This window comes from Natator depressus, chromosome 1 (assembly GCF_965152275.1).
Source record: "Natator depressus isolate rNatDep1 chromosome 1, rNatDep2.hap1, whole genome shotgun sequence".
Taxonomy (NCBI): domain Eukaryota; kingdom Metazoa; phylum Chordata; order Testudines; family Cheloniidae; genus Natator; species Natator depressus.
In genome coordinates, this window is record NC_134234.1 from 99069165 (window position 1) to 99079479 (window position 10315).

The window sequence follows — 10315 nt, forward strand, 5'->3', positions numbered from 1 at the left end:
CCATGTAACCCATTTGCTCCCTCTAGTAATAGCGCTAACTTCACAGACTTCGGAATAGTTTGCTCGCAAGCGAGCAGACTCCCGCGTTAATTCAGCAGAGATGTGGGGTAGACGGTGAGAAAACCACCAGAATAAGCAGAAATGACACCCCCCCCCAAAAAATAGACGTTCATCTTTAGCATTGCCTGAAATCCTTTGCATGTTTCATAACATCATTATAACAGCACCTGGGGAGGTACCAGGGGCAAACCCGCTCGCAGGAGCTGCAGCTTTGATGTACCAGAACCCTGGCACTTTTGCTCCCAGAGATTGCCCACCTAGTTTGGAGACAACGTTAAAAACTAAGTTGTTAGTAAAGGGTCGCTGAGTTGTTTTCAAGCCTTTGGAACCCGAAGCGCAGTTTGTTTATACCGGGCACGAAAGCAATATGAAAACAGGGCTCCGCCCGGCGTGCTGCGGAGGTGGGGGTGCGCGCCGCCCTTCTGGCGAACGCACCTACCATAAAATCCAATATTGACTGTAAAACAAACCAGGGCTTTGAAAGTGCTCGCGCCCGACGTTTTCATAAAACCCTCCCGGCACGTGCACAACCTGCTTGGGATAACGGCATTAGCGTGTGAACGGTTCCGCCGCGACGCTTTAGACATTATTTAGGATTAGGGACAGGAAAGCGTACGCACAGCCCAGGGTGTGTGCGCATGTGGCCAGCGAATTAAGGAAGGGTTAGGTGCTGCGTTGCTTTGGTTTTTGTCCTAGTCCTGAGACAGTCTAGCTCGTTTCACTTACGAAATTTGATACACTGAATTCCTGGCTTGTAGCCAAACGTCTTTTCTGGCGCTGGGCTATATAACATTTTACCTGCTTTCTCTATAAAATCAGACCAGCATAAACTCTATTAACGCCACAAAATTCTTTGGAAACACTGACGCTGAACTGATCTATACCGTTGTTCACACATAAAAATAATGCCCGAAGGACCAAGGAAGAGGAATAATTTCAAGTTTTTGCAACTTCCACAATTAGAAAGATGTGTGTGAAAACTCGCAACATTTGGAAAGGTCAACTCCATGGACTTGCCTAGCCCAGCAATGTAATACTTTGCAACAGGACGCCAAAAGCTGAATCAAAAAGTGTCTGGTAGCAGATCCTAAAGGATAATTCTGGCTGGGCCTCCTTCGTTGTTATACCTCACCTTTGTCATTCAGACAAAAATAGCCCTTTCTTGCCAATCTGAAAGGTTTAGTCTCTGCAAATGCCTTTTCAATGAAAGTCGCCTTGCACATTTGAATGAAACTGTTTGGAGAAACCTTTGCCAAATATTCAGTAACTATTTTATCTTCTAAAAGACTTGGTCTGATTTATGCTTCGGTAATAGGTTTGGCGTTTAAACAGAGCACACTAAAATGCGTTTTAATTGTAAGCTGTCTGTTTTCGTCTTTCAAGAGCTCTCGAGCAAAATGAACTTTATTTCACTGAACATGATGCCCTCCCTGGCTGCAGTCGTGTGCGCTCCTTGTTAATACCGCATGTTACCATATTCTCCTTACAAAAAGAATGGTTCGGCATTGCAATCCTTGCGATCTTGACAAAGTAACTTCGGTTTGTATAGTAGTTTTGAGAATTATATTGTTTGGATTTGTAACCAAGGGTTTTCGACAAAAGGTGTCAGGCGAGGCTTGTCCCTTCTTCGTTCACCATTTATTAAAATAAAACAATATGTAATTAGTAGTCTTTTCTGAATTTTTAATAGATTAGAACACGTATGCAAAGTGAATAATGAAAGCCATATTTTGGCTATTCTCAAACCACCATGATTTTTTCCCCAAAAACTGATCATTTCCCTCAAAAATGATGTGAAGCTACTAAAATACTGCCATATACACAGCTCCCAAACAGCATTTACCATTTTTATATGTACAGTATTTTCTGTTTTATGTTATAAATAGCCGTGTAACGCTATTCCAAATATTCCAGCATCTCAATGTATGTCTTTTGGTTTGAATTTGGGGAAATAATGTAAAATATTCCCCCCCCATCTGAAATATTTCCTGAATATTCATATAACTTTATCTTTGTATTTATTTTTAACATGACTATTGTATTTTTACTTTAAGTATTTTCTTTCCTCATAAATAATGATGTAACCGTACTTGATCGAATGCTGCTTTTCTTATTCAGATCCCTTTAACTGGAGCGATAGTTTGAGGAAAGCGAGTAGGAATTGGGTTTCATACACAGAAGAGCACAGATTTTGTTACTGTGCACGGAGGTGATCACAAAGTTCCTCAAGGCAGGCGGAACTCTGAAACGGAGTTTGATTAGGACCAGACTCTGGGGCTTTTACTCTGCAACCCTGAAAAGGAGGTGTTCGGGCTGCATATTTATAAAGCGGTTAGATACACAGCTGTCATGTATGAAATACAACCGAAGAAATGTTTGGACAGCCAACTCATAGTCAGTCTAGGCTTTAAAAGCAATTAGGTCAGAAAGTAAAGATAATGAACATTACATCACACCTCAGTGATTAAAAAAAAATCGTCCCCTGTTCATTGCAATGTTTTAAAAAGGTCAAAGTCTCATTAACCCTGTCGATTTTAAGTAGCTAAGGGCTGAGCTCGTCAGCCTGGGGGAAAAAAGTACTTGTATGGGTAAAGATTAATCGTTTCAACATGGGCAACACCTGAAGAATAGTGTGGCTAATAACAGGGTGAGGCTATATACACACCTATACGCTCTGTCCGCCCGGGCTTTGGAATGTTTTGTATCTGATTTTTCATAAATTAATATTTCTCGTTACGGGTGGACCTGATTTTGAGTCAGGAGTCTTCTGATTGATTACGGTTTTCAGTAACACACCTTTTCACGTTAGTGCGAGGGTGGGTGGGTTATTTTATGAGTTGGTCAATGGTCTATTTCGAGCGTGCAGAGATCGAGCGAAATATGCAGCATTACGATAGATCGATACGGCTTTTCCTGGCCAGGGACACGTTTGTGGCCCCTGAGTTACTGCTGTTTGTTCTGACCCCGCCTCCCTCCACATACACCCCCAGCACCACGGACCTCCTCGCTATTACGCTAAAGCTGCTCTGAGCGTTTCTCCGTGCAGGAGCGCACGGGAAAGATGCGCTCCCGGGGCCGGGGAAGGGGCGATGTTATTGCGTGTAGCGCGGTGTGACGGGTTCTAGATATGTTTTTTCTTTACAATCTGCTAAAAAGGGAAATGTTAAAATGCACGGGGCGGGGAGGGGGGGATTTTCCGTGCTGAACGCAGCTCCTTCCTCGCCAGCCGTGTCTGCCAGGCTGGCCGAGGTGAGCGATCGTGTCGCAAGGCTTTGAGAAGGCGTGTGAATTCTCCGGGTTAGCAGCCGCGCTGGAGGGAAAGGCAGCTCTCCTAAGTGCTCTGCGCGCACGCACACACACACGCACACACACACACAGGCACGGCTAGACAAACCGACAGACACATGCGCAAAGCGATGGCAACGACAGACACGCACAGGCTTAGAGAAAAAGTCCCAGTGGGTGCCAAAAACAGGCGTCCAGCCAGCCAGATGCCTGCAAAGCCACCCAGCTCACATATGTAAAAACACACGCACAGAGCCAGCCGCCGAGTCAGTGTCTGGCACGCACACACAGAGACACACACACACGATGAAGTGAGCTGTAGCTCACGAAAGCTTATGCTCAAATAAATTGGTTAGTCTCTAAAGTGCCACAAGTCCTCCTGTTCTTTTTGCGGATACAGACTAACACGGCTGCTACTCTGAAACACACACACTCACATGCCCTTGCATGCAAAGAAACATGCCCTTGCATGCAAACATCTATGCAAAGAAATCCAACGCCCCCCGCCCAACACACGTACCCCCCCCACGCCACACAGACGGCTCAGCCACACATGGGCAGTGATTACAGCCTGTCTCTAACCCCCCCTCCCCCTGTCACCAGCACTCCGCTCCCTGCAGCAGCCCGCAGCAACCCCTTCCCTTTCCCGCCTGTTCCGGAGCAGTTTGAAGTTGAACTTTGATTCACTCGGAAAGTTTCTCCTTTCCGGAGAGGCAGGCGCGTCCCACTGAACGCCTGAAAAGCTGGGCGGGTCCCTAGGGTACATCAGAAACAGAATCGCCTCCTGGAGAGCCTCTTGAGACCTTGTGCCATTCCTGGGAGGAGGGGGGTTAGCTCTTCCCCACGAGCGAAACCAGAACACCCGAGGGAACTAGCTTACACCCAGAGAATATCTGCTACTTGCAGGGGAAAGAGCACACACCCGCGCGCACACGCACACACACACGTGCACTGCCGAGAAAGCACCATTTTGCCTCTCGCACACCGGGCTCTCTCTCTCCTCTGTTGCTCTGGCTTCTGACACACACGCTCTCCCTGGCTCTGGCTTGCAGCCGTGATGCTTATTCCATGCTCCTCGGGGCCCCTCGCTGTTCCCTTTCGTCCTGAGTTTGGATGACCCATTTCCCTCGCCCCTCTTGGCTTTGTTCCCCCCCTGCTTTTCCCTTTCCCCTCGATTTTCCTCTCGCCACCTCTCTGTCCTCTCCCATTGCTTCCCCTGCTCTTCCCGTCCCCTTACTCCTGTCCCCCCTTCCTCTGCTCCAGCAGAAGGAAGGGGAGAGGGACACGCGCGCTCCCTGCCCCACGCCCCAGGCTGCCTAGCTGGGTGGGGTGGGGTGGGGGTTGGAATAGCCTCCTCGCCCGCGCCTTGTTTGTTGTCCTTTCCCCCCGGAAGACTTGAGGCTCACACACGCTTAGTGTGACGGCCGAGTAATACCACGAGTCCACACACCCAGCCAACACAAGTGCTTGTAGTCCGTGGCCAACCCCGCTGGGAACCGGGGCTGCGGTCTGCTGCAAAAATCAAGCTCTTCAGTGCTAATTACCAATAAATGATGATGTGCTCACTAAGTAATTGATTTAATGAAGTTCCTATGAAACTATTAAAACCGGGTAGAGGTCAGGCTGGGGACGCCCCAGAGCGCCCATTGTGGGATGTTTAACTCCACCAATCTCCTCGGAAAGACATCGGGGCTAATAGGTGAAGTCACAGCTGTTCCAGGCTGACTTCTGGAGCACCAGGACCCGCTCCCCGAACATCCCAAGCAGCCGGCCCCAGCCCCCTTGCAGGAAGCGCGGGCAGTAACACCGGAGCACCGGCTGAGCTCTTCCACTGCGGCCCGTGGCCCGCTTCGGCTGCGAGGTCCCTCCCCAAGCCCCCCAGCGCATCCCGCCCAGTCCCCCCAGTTCAGGCAGGCAGTGCTGACGGGTACTCACTCAAACCTCCAGCCTGGCTGGCTCGCAACTGGGCGCCTTCCACAGAGATCCCGAGTCTCGTTCGAGAGGGGGGAGCTGAGCACTGAACTTGTCTCAACTACTACAAGTCGACTGTAATTTCCCCCACTTCTTCAAGAAACTTAAGCTAGTATGCCAGGTAGGGTGCTTGGAAGATTTTGGCAAGGTGCCTGGAATGGGAATGTGTGCCCGTTTTTCCTTGAAGGGCTTTCTTTTTGGAAGGCCACTTGGAGCTCTTAAAGGGGTGAACGGCCAGTTGTGTGAAAGTAGGAGAGGGAGGGAAACAGAAATTAAAAAAACAAAACGAACAAAAAACAAAACAAAAAAACCCAGCGATTTCATTTGAAGACCCATGTTTGGCTTTTCCTTCCTGCTACTCTGGCGGGACAGAAGGGGCTTGGCAGATTAGCACTGTTTGCCTCCCCCCCTCCCTTCTTTTAAACACCAAGTTTACAAAAAGTTAGTTTTGAAGTGGAGCCCTCGCCGATGTTTGTGATCCTAGTTGCATTTTTTATTTTCTTCTAAAGCTGCCCCAGCTCTCGCACTCTGGGCTGCACAAAGACCCTCTAGTGCCCCTTTCTCTTAACAATCAATATCTATCTCCTTTGTGGGTGTGAAAACCAGAGTTAGAGAGGAAGAAAGAAATGTCCTTGAGTTCTAACATCGTCTGTTTGTATTTGTTTAGCACGCAGGCGATGCCTCAGAAAGGGAGGACTGATTGGCATGCCCCTTTCATCCTCCTCTAGTGCTTCCTCCAACAAGGGATATAACCCTGCACTTTGCCCTTTTTTGCTGGACACTTTATATTCTATAGGACTGTGGGATGCTGCTGTGTCTGTCGCCGTATATTTGCAGTCTACTTTGTATCTCTCCGATCTACCTCTGTATGCAGATTTAGGTTGGATATTTATAGACTAAGCCTCACTTTTGTGTGAGAGCATACTAGTTTACACTAAACTGGCAGTTCATTTTGTTCAGGTTTTTATAGGGTGCGTCATGGAAACAATACTTTCTTATATTTTATGATGACTCGCCCTGTTCCTCCAAACTCTCTGGAGCGCTGGTTGTGCGATTGCTTCTTATGTAAAACAAGACGGGTCGCGGTCCGGGGGGCGGGGAATAACGCCTTTTCTCCTGGTCCACAACAACTTATTCCAAACACTGCCCAGATCGTTTTGAGTTGATGACTGCCCAAGCCTACAGCTTTCACTCTGAAAATCATCTCCAGCCTCTTCTGTTTCCCTGCACAGCAGAGGAGCTGATTCTCTGATTGCCCATGGTCGCATAGGGGTGGACTGTTTGGGACACCAAATCCTTTAGCACATTCTTTCAGATTTGTTTCCATTATCTGGGGAGGGACATTTCTGACGATTAATTTGAAACAAATTAAGCCCGCATGTCTCTTGTTTGCCAAACAGGCTCTTGAAAATGTGCAGACACAGCCATTCACTTCGGCTTTCTGCACCCACTACGCCATTTGCTGCTGTTTGAATTCAGCTCAGGACCTAACACCATCCAATCTTCCCCCTCGCTCACTCTCCCCCCACCCCACTCCCGCCCCTAATATTCCTATAATACCCGCTGATTACTATATCCACGCTCTCTTCAATGTACGATACGGGTTTCTCTTCAGCTCCACAATCAGAAGTGACACATGCACCGCGAAACCGACGTGTGAGGAGAGCTCTGGGTGCAGAGGGCTAGTGACAGGAATACTGCAAGGAGACAAAGCTGGAGTCTAGTGGAATCAGGCGCAGCCTTAATTAACACCATCTTAAATAGTCCAACAGGCACCGACGACAAAGTTGAAGAAAGACTTTAAGGCTGAGTGCCCCTCGACAAGCTCTTTTTTTCCCCCTCGTGTCATTCAATATTTAATGCACTGGGCTTGTAATGCTACTACGGGTGCTCCTTTCTCAGCGAGTACATTATTTTTTCACGGTGCCCATAGCCAGGGAAAGCCCTTTAGGCAAAGAAAATCAAAATGTTTGTTGTTTTGGATGACTTATAACTCTTGTTTAACACAAGCACTTGCAAGGAAGTATAACAGGCGCAGCCTCCAAAGCAAACAACGGCATCCTTGTGACAGAGCCCAGCACAAAAAGCACATTGTGCGAGGGACCATTCCTTTTCTCTGGGGCTAGATGGGTGCCTGTAGGAGAGGGAACGCCACGATGCCATTTTACTTTTGAACTATTGTTTTTGAGTTATGCCATGTGGTCAAAAGGAGCGAAGGGGAGGCTGTTGCCAAGCTCCTAAGACAAACGAGTTGCCTTTCATTGAACTACCCCGGCGCTCCTCTACAACGAGGTTTAAATGTCACCTCCATGTTTTTAATGGACACAGGGCTTCAGGGGCCACCCTTCAAAGCGCCTTCATAATAAACGACCCTTATTAAATATGGCTCTGCCTGGGAAAATCACTGGGCAGAACAAGGGGGTCGGGGTGGGGAGTACAGAGAGCGCCTTGCGAGAGACCTGGTGGAGTTCTTCCTGCTGCACTCCGGGTTGGGATGGAGAGAAAGCTGGGTCCCGTTTTCTGTGTGTGTGTGTGTGTGGTTGAGGGAGGGGTCTGGTGTGTATGGAGGGAAGGGGGGTGTGCGCGCCGGGGGGGGGCGAATTGTAACACAACCTCCTTCTCCTCCCCTCATTCCCAACCCCCCCCCCAAAAGAAGCTGAGTGAAAGGTTGGGGTGTTTTCCTCCTGACTTCTTTTTGTCCTTAGGAGAGTGGCGTCTGCAAGTCTGAGCTGGGAAGTTACTGATTTGCAGGCTGCATGTTAAGGCAGCTCCATGTAAGTAATTTCTACGGGCATCCCAGCAAAGGAGAACAAATCGTTGACAAAGGCGAGCCCTTTCAATTCAGCAGCGTCGTTAGGGCAACCAAAAAGTATTCCTCCTATAATAAGTTCCACTTCAAAGGATTTCTCATTCAACGGTGACTGCTTCGCACTTTTATTAAGTCCGGGCTTTTTCACTCGGAGGAATCATCTGTTTGGTTATTTTTCATCGTGTTTATTTTTCACCATTCACACAGTACTTGTATTAAATAAACAAAGAACAATCGCTCTGCAAATAAAAGTGCTTAGGTGGGGGGGGGGGGAGAGGAGCTAGGGACGGCGCTTTCTTTCCATTTGTTTGTTTGTTTGTTTATTTAAGCCGGCCACGATTGTGAAGGGCCTCAAAAAGAGTAGGATGGAAGCAAAAAAAATATGAGAGGTTCTGATCAAGTGAAAATTGACTGAACTAACACGGCATGAAACGAAAGGTCAATGCAACTGTATCTTAATAGAGTGTCTCGAATCGAGGTGGACTGTTTTCAATGCAGCCAGCTTTTGCTGTCCTCATTGCCATAGCAATCCTAACGCTCCATGTTGATGTACCATAAAAGCAGTAGTTTGAATTTCAAAGAACCTGCCTTTGAACTTCTCCCTGCCTGATTAGGCGCTTGCGCTGTGAGTGTGTTTGTGTGTGTGTTCATGTCAGTATACGGGGGTGGGGGGTGTAAGGGGCTCAGATTCTCCGGTAATGGGGTCGGGGGCATATAAGTAGCGAGGTGGGCAGATAGGAAGAGGTGGGTTTGGAATTAGCGTGGAAACGATAAGACGACCGTGTGTCTGAGTAGGATTGTAGCAATTTGTGTGTGTTGACGTGTGTGTGTTTCCTGGAATACTCTCTAGCCTTCTTTCGAGGGAGTACCTGGAGTATTTTCCTTGAGGCAACAGCAGGCCATGTTTCCAAGTGTATTGACAGCGTCTTGTCTTAATAGTCCTGCGTACACAATATGTAAAGAAAGCACTGGCTATTTCTCCCCTGAAACCAAAGCCGTATTCTTCCACCAAACTGGGCGTGGATGTGGTGACAGTGCCACACATGTACACATGCACGTGAGTTTGTAACAGCTATACCTCATTGCCAATACCGCTACTATGTTGTACGTGATTATCAAAGGCACCCGCCCCTATAACGTCTTAACACGTAATTTCCCACACTCAAGAATTTTCGAACTTTGTTAAAGTTTGGTGTCACTGCTTTACCTCTCAAAGAACTGAACAACCTCTGCAAATAATAATGTGTGGTGAAATGTCTCACAGATCTTAGTACAAAGGTAGATGATTTAAACAGTGTTTGTTAGGAACACGTTTTGCCTAGAAAAGATGAAGTCTTTGATGATGGCCAACTTAGTGTCAATAAGTGGCTTTCTTTGAGACATATTCAGATGGGAACGTCTTGCTTGCCAATTGCCATAGAAATCTTAACACACCATGAAGATTGTCCAAGCGCCAAGCCTTCCGTTCTGGGCTAAATTACTTTGAAGTGGCGCAGGACGTGCACTGGTCAATTTTAACTCTATACACTGGACAGAGAACACTAGGAGTGGGAGATTGTGCGTTTTAAAGCAGAAAATAAGAAGGGGAAACTTGTTTTATACTCTCTATACAAGATTCTGCTCATTGTCAGATATCTTTTATCTTTTATATTTCCCATGAATGATTCATGTCTTCGTGGCTTTGTGTTGCCCTCCTTTTCACAAGAAACTTCATTAGAGAGCTATAAGTTTTCCCATTGATTGGAGCTCTCATTTATGAGTGTTTTTCTGCTTCGTATGTTGGTTATTGTCATTCTGCTTGAAACAACTCTTTGCAACCTGTTTCACCTTTACCACATTTAACAAAACTGACTTTAAAAAAACACTATAACCTTTTGGTGAAACTGTTATTGACATTTTAACCAGTCATGTTCAAGTATTGGGACATCACATTCAAAATTCCTGAGCTAGCTTTAAAAAAAATAAAAACAGAGAAAAAAATCTCCAATAATATTTATGTACAGATAGAATAGTTTTATCTAGGTTTTTTCCTACAGTATCTTTCACTCAGTTTTCATTTTCTGCACAGAAACTCATTGAAATATAGCGATATATTTTATACAGCTTGCTAGAAGTTTCTTTGAGGTAATCCCATAGCATTATATAATATATAAATATATTAAATATAATGTTATGAGAATATTTATATAG

At 46.6% G+C, this 10315-nt stretch overlaps 1 long non-coding RNA gene across 1 annotated transcript in view; it reads right to left on the reverse strand.

The window, feature by feature from the left end:
* LOC141993500 (uncharacterized) overlaps positions 1–5479 on the reverse strand; it is a 122249-nt gene extending 116770 nt beyond the window's left edge. The window contains exon 1 of the long non-coding RNA XR_012640875.1: positions 5281–5479. This is a non-coding gene — a long non-coding RNA (uncharacterized LOC141993500). The remainder of the gene's footprint in view (positions 1–5280) is intronic.
* Between the last annotated feature and the right edge of the window lie 4836 nt (positions 5480–10315).